General features: G+C 40.4%; 1 protein-coding gene across 3 annotated transcripts in view; it reads left to right on the forward strand.

Annotated features, from left to right (window-relative positions):
- The window catches only part of SDF4 (stromal cell derived factor 4), a 177,329-nt gene that overhangs the window by 130,750 nt on the left and 32,304 nt on the right, over nucleotides 1-14,275 (forward strand). The gene's annotated exons all lie outside the window — the stretch shown is intronic.

Consider the following 14,275-nt stretch of genomic DNA (forward strand, 5'->3'; position numbering starts at 1 on the left):
AATATCCTGATATGTAATAACTGGAGATGTTCCTAGATTGATGTGGATTGATTTTAATGTGTAAAGCTTTGTGGAGCACAAAATATTGTAACATATAATGAGTCACATATTCAGCTGACCACAAAACATAAATGTTGTAAAGATTTAGCGGCAAAAACAGTGAAATATGCTCTATACCTCTCTAGCTCTAATTGTGAAAAAACCATCTGTCTATCATCTTTTAGAAACGCATGATATATTGAATGTATACTGATTCAGGATATTTTGATAACCGTAGATGTATCATGATCAATGTGGCATGGATCCTCATGTTTAGTTTCCTCGAACCCAGAATATCGCAAACTTACATAAATCAGTCGATCGCGGTAACATTTCTAAATTTTCAATAACAAAAATACGATCTCGAATGTTGTTAAATAAATGTCTTCAAACTTTTAACTTGATTCAACAATTGCCTAAAAGAATAAGTAATGATACAGAAAACGCTATATCCTGATGAAATAGAATGTATTTCATCCAATACATGCTATAATTCAAACAATATAGCATTACAGCCATACCAAGGAATACCGTTATCCCAATTCAAAATGGCGGCCAAGTTTTATAAAAACGGCGGTTCCGTCAAAACAGAATATTCTGTAATAATGCATGGCCCTCAGACAACAAAAATCCATCAGTTGGCTAATATAATCTTTCCTCAGCTCAAGATGCTTATTTTTAACATTTAAATTTAAACAAACAGCAAACACTTCGGTAAGATTTACGGGTCGAATTACTCACTATCGCAAAGTTTAAAAGAGCGATTTAACCCATAGTGGGATAATATATCTCCCTGTAGGTTGTTTATATAAAATATAACGTTTATAACGTTTAAAACGAATGACATGAAGAAATGTGCACGTAATGTGTTTCCGGGTTAATGCTGACAGAGACAGCATAAAACCGGAAGAGGAGGGTATTCCGATTATCATCGATGGAAACCCGGTCACAGAGGAGCAGGGAGGCCGTATCAGCCAGCTAAGGTATGCGAACTTACTAAAGGTTGCCCTGTTCGTTTGGAGCAAAACCGAAGGCTTTAAAAAGCCGCTTAACAAGCGGGAGCCTCACACCTTAGAATAAAATCTCGGAATGGGTCCAGTAAGCGCTGGGGAATACTACAACCATGGGTGGTACTTGCAATGTCCGTTTAAACAAGGCCCCGTACTACCGTTTGTTTTCAGTAAATCGAAGGCCTCAAAAAGCCGTCTAACAAGCGGGAGCCTTACATCTCATAGCAAAAACTCGGAATGAGCCCAGTGAGCAATACCGTAACCATGGGGGGCAGACAAAATGTTTTTAAGACAATTACTCTCGCCAATATGAAACACCCATGATCCTTCACTATTTATAAAAACAGATTTATAAAAACAGATATATAAACATCTTGAGCAAAGGTCGACCAACTGTATAATAAAATCTTATATAATGTGCGGTCCCCCCATGAGACTAACGCTTTATATAACATATTCACCCGGCAGATAAAAGAAAGTGTATCTTCAAACAAGTCACCCTGCGAGTACCCCACCGTAGAGTGAACAGAATAGATGATTAAACCGCTTCTTTTCTAGTGAGTAGAATTACACTTTAATGTAAAGGTGGTAAGGACTGAGGCAGGAAATATCAAATAAAGAAACAACATTACACTGCCTTTATTACTTTTTCCTTAGCGATTCCAATTGAAAAAAGGAGTCCAAAAAAGCCCCAACAGAGAATAACCATTATATCAAATACCGGTGGCTCCTCTGTACCAATATAAAGGGAAAGGCAACCAAAATAAGGTAATGGTCAAAGAGACTGAGGATTGTTATTTTCATCAGTAATCCTTTAGAATAATTGTACTAAATACAAATATTATTTTGTCCTTTAATTTTCCTAAAAGGTCTTGCTTCAATTTAATGGATGCTTACCATAATGAGACACTACTGTAAAAGAGGGTCTTGCCAACAATGAAGTCTTCAATTTGAAGGTATACAAATAACTTGAAAATTACGTTAAGGTTCCTTAACTCTATAGGAATAGGCTGTATTAAAATAATGAGAGCCTTGGTTTTATAAAGTCACGGGTTGGAGATAGTGCTATGTAGTGGGTATATAATGTATTAAAACAGTAATCTTGAATGTTGACGTACAGGAATAGGTATCTAAAATATGTCGTTCTGTTTCCAGATTTTGATGTAACCTTAGTCAAAACGTCCTGAAGAAGGTGAAACCATTGTAACAACCACCGAAACACCGCGTCGACTCTTGTCTTTTGACTTTTTATGATTATGTACACTGTTTCATTTGATAATCACAAAAGCATTGTTTTTAAAGTTTTTAATTTAGAATGTAACCCTGTTAAGGGAGGTACCTAATAAATTGCACTATATTTTTCGTATATTTTAGTTCTACTCGTTTCTTCCTGTGTTACCCACTACCATGAAGGTTTAAAATATTGCATAGAAACCCAAGCTTCCCCAAGATTCCACCCCGCAATCTTAAATACCATACTGCCCATATACAATAGATTCATTGGTCAAATTAGATTGACCATCTAATACACAGGGTCTCCCAATATTTTCTTAAAAGTGATCATGCTACATTATAATATGAAATGTTGAATTGATAAGAATAACTAATACTTTGGCTATGATAGTAAGTGATGGGGCTAATTGTCCCAACACTTAGAGATAGATGTAAAAGTTTCGCCTAACAGGGCACCCTGTCACAGTTGTGATGGAGTACCCTACCCGCCAAACCGAAGGTCCTCCCACCCCATTTAATGTCAAGAGGACTGCCAGCATCCTGTCATAAAGCCCCAGTTGTCTCTTTTAATGGAAATTTCCGCTGACAGAATCGATACTGGCAGAGGAAGGGCATTACACGATAAAAGACTTTGGTAAAGTTTGGTTAATGGCGGTCACAGCACACATTGCCAATCTACCAAAGGTTTTGTACCTTGATAGGAACCGCTGTGACTTTGGTTACTTTCAAGTTATAGTAATCACCTCTAGGCTGGTGGCGGTCTCAAAATTTGTCAGGTGGCAATCGTTTTGGTGGAAGACTTAATGTATTCCACCACCCCACCAGACCGTACTCAGTTTGTCAAACTCTAGATCAAGCCCTTAATGCTTCCTTTCATTCACTCAGTGAAGAAAGTGGGTGTGAATGAGTGTGTGTCTGAGCAAATGTGTTTTTGAACTAATGTGTACGTGCTTGTATATTTGAGTGAATATTTAGCTGTATGCATGTCTGTGCTAGTATGAATGCGTACACAAATGTGGGAAAGGAAACATCCCCACAGTTATCTTGACTTTGACATTATGCACACCAGTTTTGTATGGTCATTTATAACCCGCATTGCGGCTTAAAGGTACGTTACGGAATAATGAATGGATACACTTCTATACCTGCCTATGATGAAGATTGAATGTAACATAACTGCAATTTTTTTTTGTGCCGTGTTGACATTGCACATTAATGTCACTTTTTCTTTGTAAATACATATTGAGGTAATATAACATATTGAGGTAATATAACTTGGATTGTTTTCATTTGTAAGCACTTCTCTTACCCAATTTGTTAAAATGATAAAGCGGAGTGCATCACTGACCTGCTGGCCAGAGGTAAGTCTCCAGCTGTGCCTTTGACTTATAACATCAGTCTACAGTTAAACACCGGGCTAGGTTTTTGTTTTGATAAATCTCTGCTTCTCTATACTGCTGATGCAGAGTATGTAACACAGCAATGAAAGCTCTATGCAGCTTGGGAGGCAGTCTTTTTTTACTGCAGGTCTTGCACCACACCACCGACATGGTGTCAAGCATACATAGGGGATGGAAGTGCCACACAGTGTGAAGACCACTTCTGTAGTCTATCTCTTCTTTAGGGGCACGCATTCATTCCATGCCTATCTTCAGAAGCTTGACCTCTGAGATGCCAAATATTGGAGATATGAGAAAGTATAAATGCTTGCTCCTCAACACCAAATCCACTTTTTATTCTAACCACATTATTTTAGCAGAAAATGAGCAAGTGGAAATGTTTAAGTTATTAAACAAACTCACTTGTCCCAGGACAGTAACCCGGTAGATTGAACCCTCCCAAATTATGTGCGTAGCATTCAGCAATATTTTCGATGAGCTAATTAAATCAATTAAGAATAGCATTCTGGCCACCTCTCTGCCTCGATTGACTTGCAAACGCTGGTCGCGGCAACAAGAAACTGGTGGAGCCCTACATCGGAGGTTCCCAATTCATTTGTCAGTACCGCCCGCAATACAGAAAAGCATCCAGAAAATTCTGTGTGTAGCAGGAGAGAGAAAATACAATGATTTGCGCTATCGGTGCAATTAGTTGTATAACCTGTGAAGGCCTGATGAGGACCTTGCTATAAAAGTTAATGCATCCCCGTCAACTATAGAGGTCGAAACGAGTTGGCAAAAATCCTGGGGAAGAAGTTTGAAACCCTCCTCTCCATATAAAACAACGCATACCATCTGTGGATATTGAATAGTGGCAAGAGTGACCGTAAAAAGAAATGATAGGTCAGGCAGAAAGAGACAAGAAATCATAAAGACGTGTCTTCATCTCCAGAGGGGAATACATAAGGTGTTGTGAGGTGAAAATAACCTTAACATTGCATATCCTCACAATTTTCACGGAATTCTGAATCTTGTTTAACAAATAGTTCTCAAAAATGTTTTTAGTTAATGTAAACGTGCTTATGTATTATTGTTTTTGTTAATTGAATTAAATGTTGTATATAGTGTTAATTTTTATATGTATTGCAGACGCAAAGATCAAGAATGAATTAAAAACATTTGATTAAAATAAGTGCATAAAATAAATAGGAGATTAACTCTCAAACACATGGGATATACAGTTTTGGTGTTATAAGCATCTCTGCCTCAACACACTAGGGAGCTTGCAGACTGCGGCACCATTAATTCTCCCTCCTTGGTTCAGCTTCCAGCATGAGACTTATTTCTCTCATGCATGAGGTGAAATCTGGCTCTCTGCTGCATCCCTGCCTTCCCTGCCTTCCCCTACCACTATGAGAGCCCTATCTGTTATAATGGCCGACTCGCCATTACATTTTTTGATTAAGCCACTCACTCATTGCCTCTGACAGGTGTAAAGCTGCGGTGATACTTTCCTTGCTGAAGAAGCCTGGCAACAATCTTAAGCTGCTGCAAAATCACTGCTCCGTTTCACGTCTCCCCTAAGCAGCCAAATGTGTAGAAAGGTTTGTTATTCAGGTGCTGTTCGGGTTCTTGTATTCGTCCAGCTTTCTTCACCCATTGCAGGCTCGTTTCCGCCCAGCCCACAGTAAAGAAGCAGTGATGGTTTCGTCCTTGATGATCTACAATGGGGTTGGGTTCGGGATATGTGTACGTGTTGGTATTCCTCGATCTAACGGCTGCTTTCGATGCTGTTGGCCACCTGATTCTGCTGAATCGTCTGAAGGCGGGGTCTGTCAGGTCAAGCTCTGTCTTGAATATCCTCCTTCTTAGGAGGCTGCACACAGGGCATGCAGTAGGGCTAGTTTTACTGTTCAAAGACCCATGTCATCTGTGGGGGGCGGAAGGGGGGGGGGGCTCCAGAGCTCAGCATTATCTTATTTGCTCTTTGTTTACATCTGCCCATTGATCTCAACCCTGGCTACTTAATCATGGTTGCAGATTCTACAATTATGCTGACACTCAGCTCATCCTCTGGCTTGAGGGAACTACCCAATCCCATCAGTAATTTCAGTCTACCCTGAAGTTCATTTGGAAGTTAATGGGCACTAACCTCAACAAGCTAAACCCTGATAAGACTGAGCTGATTACTCTCAATCACAGGACAGATTTGTGGACCACCACGTACTGGTCCCCGGAGCTCGGTGCCCCTCCAGTCCCAGTGGCCTCTGCTTAGAGTTTGGGCGTCCTGCTAGACGATCAACTGTCCATGATCCCCCCTCAGATCAAGCCAGCACAGTGAAGTGCCTTGGCCTATTGAAATCCATTAGGAAGGTCACTCCTCTTCTGACTCCTCAGGCTTTGAAAGCGGCTATTGCAGAGGTAATTGTGTCCCTCTTGGACTATGCATACTCCTTATATTTGGGTCTCCCTACAAATTCTTTACACAAACTACAAATCCTTCAAAATACAGCAGCGAGGATAATCTGTAAACTGCATAGACATGCGCATATATCTTCTGCCTTAATGAAGGTTTCACTGGCTCTCTGCTGTTAAGCAGAGAGCTCTTTTCAAAGTGACTTGTATTACTTATAAATAAAGTAGCCTATAGGACCTATCTGCATGGAAAGTCAGAGAGGATGAGTTTTTTTAAATGTATTTTTATTTTTAAAAGAATACTTGCTAATCATTATTATTTTGGGTGCAACATCCTCCTGTTTCCTTATTCAGAAGAGATCTGGACCCAATTTTGGCTTGTAGGGCCTGGGATCCATGGAAAATAAATGATCTTAAAATGATGACTTACGAATTGTGTTCCTGGTGGATGTTCGCTCCACCTGGGGTATTGGCGAATTGCAGGCTGTATTGACTTGTAAGCCTAACACATTGATTCATATATGTACGATTTTCCTATGGTCCCTCCCTATATTTTTTTCAGTGTGGTGACACTGTTTCATTTCAATTTCCTCGGGAACGGTAGAATAGTGCATTGTTTGAACACTCAAAGGTCTCTTACCTGAGAACTACACTGATAGGCTCTTTATTAAATATAGCTGCTATACGAGGATAAGAAAATTCATAGACCCCATTCAATCCAGGGGATGGTCTCTTGTAGTCTGGAAAACTACAAACTTGCTGCCTCCTTTCTCAAGAGAGAGTCGAAGCATTGATGCTCTTGCAGTTAGACCAGAGTGCTCTGTCGCTTTTCCGCTTCGCTGCTCCTGAAGGTCATATGACAACCTTTTGATATGAGTTTGTTGGAAACTTTTGTTCACTGAACACCTTTCTTTCTTCTACCCATAAGGGAAGCTTTTTTTTTTAATTTTGTTTTTGTTTTGTACTGATCATCTTTTGAAACCTGAATAATCATTGACAGGACGAAGTTGGTGAGTCTTATTTCGTGAGGAGAATGTTGCATGTTTTGCCCTCTTGTGGTTTTCTCTGTCACAGAAGGCTATCGTTTGTGAGTTCTTTAAGACTGAAAATATGTAATCCTATGGTATATGAAACTTTATCATTTCATCCATTTCCCTGCCTGATTTTACCTCACGAAACTGGACACAATACTTAAGATTTCAGTTTCCAGAACTAGATGCTAGAATCTAAATATGACTAAAGCTATGCGTGGTCCCCTAGATGTAGATGATTCTCTCCAGATGAACATCTGCCACAAAGACAACTACTTTACCTTAAAGTCTCCTTTTGTTAATCCTTTGCACACTCTGCAGCTTGCTACAATTGAGGTTCCATAGTTGGAAATCTTAAGGATACAAGTTCATTCTTTCTCACTGGGTCTCAGTTGTGCTTGCATTCCTTGGACCGCTAAAACCCCTAGCTACTTAGTTTTACTGTTGGAGTTTGGATGTAAAAAAAAAAATAATTAGTGGAGATGCCTTAAAAAGCGTATTTAAACAATTATGATTTTCTTCATTCAGACGTCAAGCAGTGAAATGCTGAGCTCTTGAAGACAAACACGCAGAGACAATCTGTCAGTCTACATGCCCCATAATCCACAAAGCCATACCATACAATTCAGTCAAAGCTGTATCAAGTCATCCAACACTCACAAGTGTTTAAGATGCACAGGCCGGCATTGAAAAAGATGTTGCTGAATATAAGATTCAAGCAGTGTTCGATCAATCGACTCTAGAACCAACAAGCTATGACTATGCACTTCAACACACATACAATTTTCTCTACTCATGAATATAATACTACAGCAAGAGATCAAGGCGTAACAACTGGCTTATTGTAAGGCTCACCAACATAAAAAGGCCAAGTCAAAACTAACACTAGTGTCAATGGCCGAGCTATAATGACCAATTGTAGAATAGAGTGAAGTTGTTAAAACTGAGCAGTTCTAGAAGCCAAAATTGAAGTATTCGGCCACACTGTGTAAAAAAATATTTACAATTTTTTCACCAGCCCAAAATGTTTGATACAAACCCTGCTTTTTTCAAGACCCCATGCCCAGTTGAGCCTAGCAACAATTTAAAGACCTGTTAACTTTTTATTGAGCCACAAATAAAGTCAAAATTATTGCAATTAACCTGAACATTTGCCGAACGCGCGATTCACACCTGAATTTAAATTATGTTTTGCTACCTCCAAACCTATGGGAGTTGGATGAACTGATAAATACAAATGCGATCCCTCCAGTCAATCTTACAACAGAGCTCTGTCCTGCAATTTTGTAAAAAAATTAAAGATCTAGGAAACCTGGACATCTCGAAAAACACTATAAAATACAGGTATTCAAAGGTCAATTTTGTTTTAACCGTTTGCAGTGCAGATTGTTAAAGCATGAGACACAGAATACTGAACAGATGTAGATCAATCTACAAAGAGGGAAAATTGGGCAAATATGCTCTCTGGGTGCCATCTTTCAGTAGTCGGGGCTGTAGAAGGGAGAAAAACTTAACATCTGCACATCCACACCTTACAAACCATTTCACCCAAATAACTTGAGAACCCCTGAACAAATCTTCACTAAATATTAATCTTGGGAGAATTGGTCGGATTTGGTCAAGTCATGTGTGTTCCAAATTTCCACATGTATAAATTCCAAAGAGATGGGTAGACGTGGGATGCACAAGTGCCCATTTTGCAGCTACAAGTGTTAGAGGTACAATCAGCATGCTTTTCTCTTTCTAGTCATCTCTGGGTTTGTTAACCACAGGAAACGGGTAAATGATAACATCAAACTTCTGAAAAGGTGACTGGTTAAGCAGGGAAACCATCTTGATATTTTGTCTTTTTTGCACTGTGAACAGACAGGAAATTGAATCATGAGACACTCCTGTACAGCGATTACGGTGCCTTGAGCAATATATATATTTTTCAAAGTCTTTACTTTGCGTTGCAGAGTGCCGGAAATGTAGTCTCTTGTTTTGGAGGAAAGTGTTCCACGTAATATGTTGTGCGTCATCAAATGGAATGCTTTTGGGGCCGTCCCAGGCGTAACAGTTGGGCGCTTTTGTTTCACGTCTTACTTTTCTTTTAGATAATATTTTATTTTTACATTCTGCGGTTTTATATTTTGCTGTCACAGCAAGAACAAAAGGCCAGTCTCTTATAGAAGTGTTTTGCAGGAGCTAAGCAGTTTTGTGGTGAAGCGTAGGTTCATGGAAGTTCTTAACAATGTGTGAAATATATAATCCAGCCTCCTTCCCATGCCCTTGTCGGCCTGTTTTATCCCTGCCCAAAGTGATGCTTTTAAGCACATCCCAGTGAGGCAGGATTGTGAATACTTGAAGATGGTTGTTGAGAGACTCACAAGACCGCTAGATTTTAAGATTTTGCAAAGTGACATGCCGTATGGCCTCCCCGTGGAATTATACAAGTGTGTGACCGATAAAATTAGGAAACCTCCCCGGAATGTTTTCAGACTCAAATAAAGAGGGATCTCCATCAGAGGACCAAAGAACCGCCATCATCGTTGTTATTCCTAAGGAGGGCAAATTGGCGACTGAATATGTGTCTTACAGACTCATCTTGCTGCTCAACGTTGAGGCTACAACGTTGAGGCTAAGGTCTTGTCCAAGGCCATGGCCCTTTGATTGCGGTCGGTAATTACATCTGTGTCCATCCAGATCAGTCTAGATTCATGCCGCACAGAGGGACGCGTCTAAAATGGAGACAACTGTCCAGAGTCTTGTATGTCCCTGGGGCCTCCTTTGCCAACTCAGCAGCATTTCAGTTCTTAGATGCTAAGATGGCGTACAAAAGCGTGGAATAGAATAATTTATTCGCCACGTTGAAGCGACTTGGTTTTGGCCCAAGTTTATCGGATGTGTCAGGCTATCTGGCGCGTGTTCATGTAAATAACGACGTGTCCTGAGTATTTGCTGTTAAGTAGGGCACAAGACAAGGCTGTCGTTTGTCCCCCACGCTTTTTGCGCTACCGCTTGAACCCCTGGCAGCCTGGGTTCGCCAAGACCCCCGCATTTGGGCTATTCCAGTTAGTCGGGATTGGGACGAAATAATCTCCTTGTACGTAGGTGATATTCTGCTGTATGTCACAAAGCCGCTGTTCTCAATTGACTGAATCCTACAAATCTTTCACATATTCTGGTATTTCTCCGGCTACCGGATTAATTGGGAGAAGCCTCTACTCTTCCCACTAGTGGAAGGGACCTGCAGTTGTTTTTGAGATGCACGGTCCATATGAAGTTGTCCAGCTTTAAATATCTGGGCGTCTGTTACAAGGGAGGCTCAAATCTTCTTTGACAAGAACAGTCTCACACAGCTAGACCGGTTCCATAGGGATGTCCAACAGTGGCGGACACTCTTGCTCTCTCTTATGGGTCAGGCTGTCCTATTTAAAATGACTCTCCCCTGCGTCCTATACATCCTGCAGAATTTGCCCAATAGAATCTCGCCAGATTGCTTTAAAAAAAAATGCGAAATCTGTCGTCTGTCGTCCCACATAGCCCTTCATAAGTTTCAAAGGGGCTTGGCAGTGCCAAACATTCTGAAATATTATTGGGCTGCCCAGTCAGTAACAGTGAATGACAGGGTGTTTGCAGACCAGGGAGAACCTGCCTATCAAGTGGACAAAATGGCTTAGTGGTGTAAGGGGTTACCCTTCTATCCTATACAAGAGAAAACTTGAGTGCACCCTGCCTGCCCACAGGCTGTGGAGAGAGGCCACCAAATATTTGGCGAAGGAGGGAAGGCTGATGGAGAAGTCCCTACTTTGGGATAGCGATCTTATGTCTAAAATAGGGTGACTGAAAGACTTCACAAAATGGAGGTTGATTGCCTTGGAACGGCTGGGTGATGTGTGGGGTTCTCCAACAGAAATATGAATTGAGGGATTCAGAGCGGTAACAATACTTGCAATTCGTACATGCGCTCTGGGGTCACATCCAGGAAGGAGAGCAATTGTCTGAAACGGCCCCACTTTTGGACCGCCTGTTAATGATTCGCCTGAGGGGCATAACTATATCAACCAGTTCCAGGAAATCGGTGAATAGCTCTCCAAAACCCCTCGTGTCACTGAGAGTGGCATGAGAGAAAGACTTGCGTACACTTGATGATGAAGATTCGGGTCGACGCCAAACAAGGTCCCAGAGAAGTTGCAATATGATCTAATTTCCATTTATTTAGTCCAATTAAAGATCCTCTATAGGGCATATTATTCTAGAACATTGCTAAATCGAATGGGGCGTGCTGCTACTTCTCTCTGTCAACGGGTGTGGGAAGGAGGGGACTTTTATTATCTGTTGTGAGACTGCCCTGTGATACAAGGCTACCGGATAGAAATTGTACGAATAATGGGCAAGTTTATGGGACAGGAGGTCCCTGTGGAGCGCCAGTGGCACCTCCTCCACGTTTTGGGCGAAGTGATCTGGCCTCGCTATCGGAAAATATGGCTTGCGTTAGCTTCTAATGTGGCTAAGCGCAATATTGGGCGACTGTGCCGAGTGGTGTCCCCCAATGTGGCTGATTGGAAGGCGGGCCTTAACTGGTGTCAGCGGGCAGAGCACACAGTGTATCTCTGCAGAGTTTGTCCGTGCAAATGGGAAAAGGTTTGGGGGGGAAGGCAAGCAAACTGGGGTCTATGACCTACAAAGGAGTGAAGATTATTACTGATGTACTGTTCGAATGACTTAGTTATGTCTTTTGGGGGTAATAGTCTACTGCTTGTTGGAACATTACAGACTATTTTATAAATTTCTCTATGCAGGGATCGTATTTTGTGCCTCAGTGATCTGAGCTATAGTGAACTGTTATTGTGGTACTGTACTGCTGCTTGAGCACCTGTTAAATACAAAGAGTAAAACAAAAAGGTTGTTCTTCCAGCACTTTCTTCAGTCTATGCTTAGCTTTTTACTGCTCGCCTTCCCGAAGCCAATATTATTGGCCTTTATTTTTAGCTTTCTTCCTATTTGACAGATGAGTTTCTTCTCAACTTCGATGTTTAACAGGATAGATCCTTTCATCCTCTCCCTTTTGGGTAATGCCTAACGCACCAGTTAGTTATTTTCCATTTTCTCCTAACTGCCAACAAAACCTCATAGCCGAATCCTGCTTTCCTAGTCCAATAAGAATCTCAGCGTTCCGCTCCCCTCTTCCTCTCTCCCGTTGTTTCTTCAGGTGCATCTCCTCCTTTTTTTAAAAGTATTTATTTTAAATAACCTTTTTATTTGGTTTTCATTCAGTGTAACACCATTACAAGTAATCAAGATCACAATTCGTACTTATTAGTTCAAAACACAGTCACATTGACGTTATCTCGCTGCTTTGTTGCCAGATGCATGTAGACCCATTATTCTCCAAAATGATTCTTCCCCATCACTGATGCTTCTTCTTGATTGCTTTCTCAACTGACTTCTTTGCAGGATCACCTTCAATAGAAACAGTGGAAATACTTGCTAATGCTTTTTTATATCCTTTGGCACATACCATCATCATACACTTTATTTCGATCACCATGATCATGAAAGTGCAACGTACATAAATACATCACATAAAAATACATACAGCAATAAAAAGGAATAAGATCGACGTAAAATGCAACAAAGGGAGCTCGCAGGCAATCTCTTAAATTAATAAGATAAAATGTATCATAGCAGCAAAGGTGAAATTAGTTCTAATAGAAGAACCATTATATAAAGGAAAACACTTTTTTGTTGCAAGGTGTATATTTATCAATAAAGTGCAAAACCAATACATACAAAATAATCTATTTGCAAAAAGTGAGCCTTACAATTCTAACATATATCCATCAAAATGCAAAGGGCAAATAAGATAACAAAGCTATGCTCAGCTCGTTATCATTGTTCCTTTTAGCCTCTGGGGAACATATAGTACAGGGGCTAATCTAATTATACATAAGTGCAACAGTTGATCAATTACCTTGTGACACATACAAAACGTTCTTGTATATGGATTTTTGTAGTCATTTAGTTTGCGTCTGTATACACTGGTAAATTTGAAATGGATTACCCTTTGGGAAGCTTGCATTACACATAGCAGGATTACTGTAAAACTGAAGGTGGGGAACATGTGTGATAATCTGCATGCAATGCTCCTCTTCTTGTTAAACAAGTTTACCATGGCGTTCTAAATAAGATAGTGAGAGTTGTATTTGGCATGAAGATGTGTACGTGACAGCTAGGTATATTGCACAGTATAATGTAACTGCAAGTCGCCTTTGCAGGTATAGATCTGTATTTTTAATGTTTTCGAGAAAGGAATGTGTTTTGAAATGAAGAGGAAAGAACAGTTTGAGTGACATAAATCGAATACCAGTTGCTGAATTCCTTTTTCTTAAAAAAATAGTTCTAGCTTTTGTCCCCATGGAGCAGAAGTAAGCATATGTGTTTCACCTTCCTACTTTACACACCTGAAACAATTCTTAAAACTGTTTTTGTGCACCAAACCTGACTTTCAGTGAGCCAAAAAAGCAAATAAATTGTTTAAGCAAAATCTCATTTCGATGTATACAATCAGGATTGTGCTTTTGCTCTCTTACCAGGATATTTCTCCAATGTAATACGTTTAGTATGTGAACAAATTCACTCCCTATGGTGGGTTTGGGGGCGTTCCGGGTGGGTAAAACGCTCACAGACTCTTAAACACCCAGCTATTCACCAGAGTCTAGCAGGTTTCCGACCCTGACATCGTTTCTGAATGTACTCCTGTTAAGGACAAGGGTAAATAATGTTTTTATGGGGGGTAGTGAGTTGATTGAGATAAATGCCTCCTGGCCCAGTGCTGCCACATGACTGGTGCCAAGCCGTACATTTTAACAGTGATTTGATTGCCCACTGCAAAGACTTCTGGGGATCCATTTTTCAACTCTGGCAACACAATATTATCTGCAGCTAGCACACTATGCAGTGGGATGTGTTACCAGATGTCTGAAGGACAGGTGCTCAAATCCGTCCTGAACACATTAGATCCTATGATCTACTACATGAAAACTGGAAATCAGCAAAGCGTTTGCACTTTAATGCATGAAGGTCCATGAAATGCATACCATTGAGTCATAATATTGATTTAGAATTGCAAGATTTCAGTTTATGGTGTAAGGTATTTAAATAACAAATTAAATAGAGGTTTTTA

The sequence above is a fragment of the Lissotriton vulgaris genome, chromosome 5 (genome assembly GCF_964263255.1).
Source record: "Lissotriton vulgaris chromosome 5, aLisVul1.2, whole genome shotgun sequence".
Classification (NCBI taxonomy): Eukaryota; Metazoa; Chordata; class Amphibia; order Caudata; family Salamandridae; genus Lissotriton; species Lissotriton vulgaris.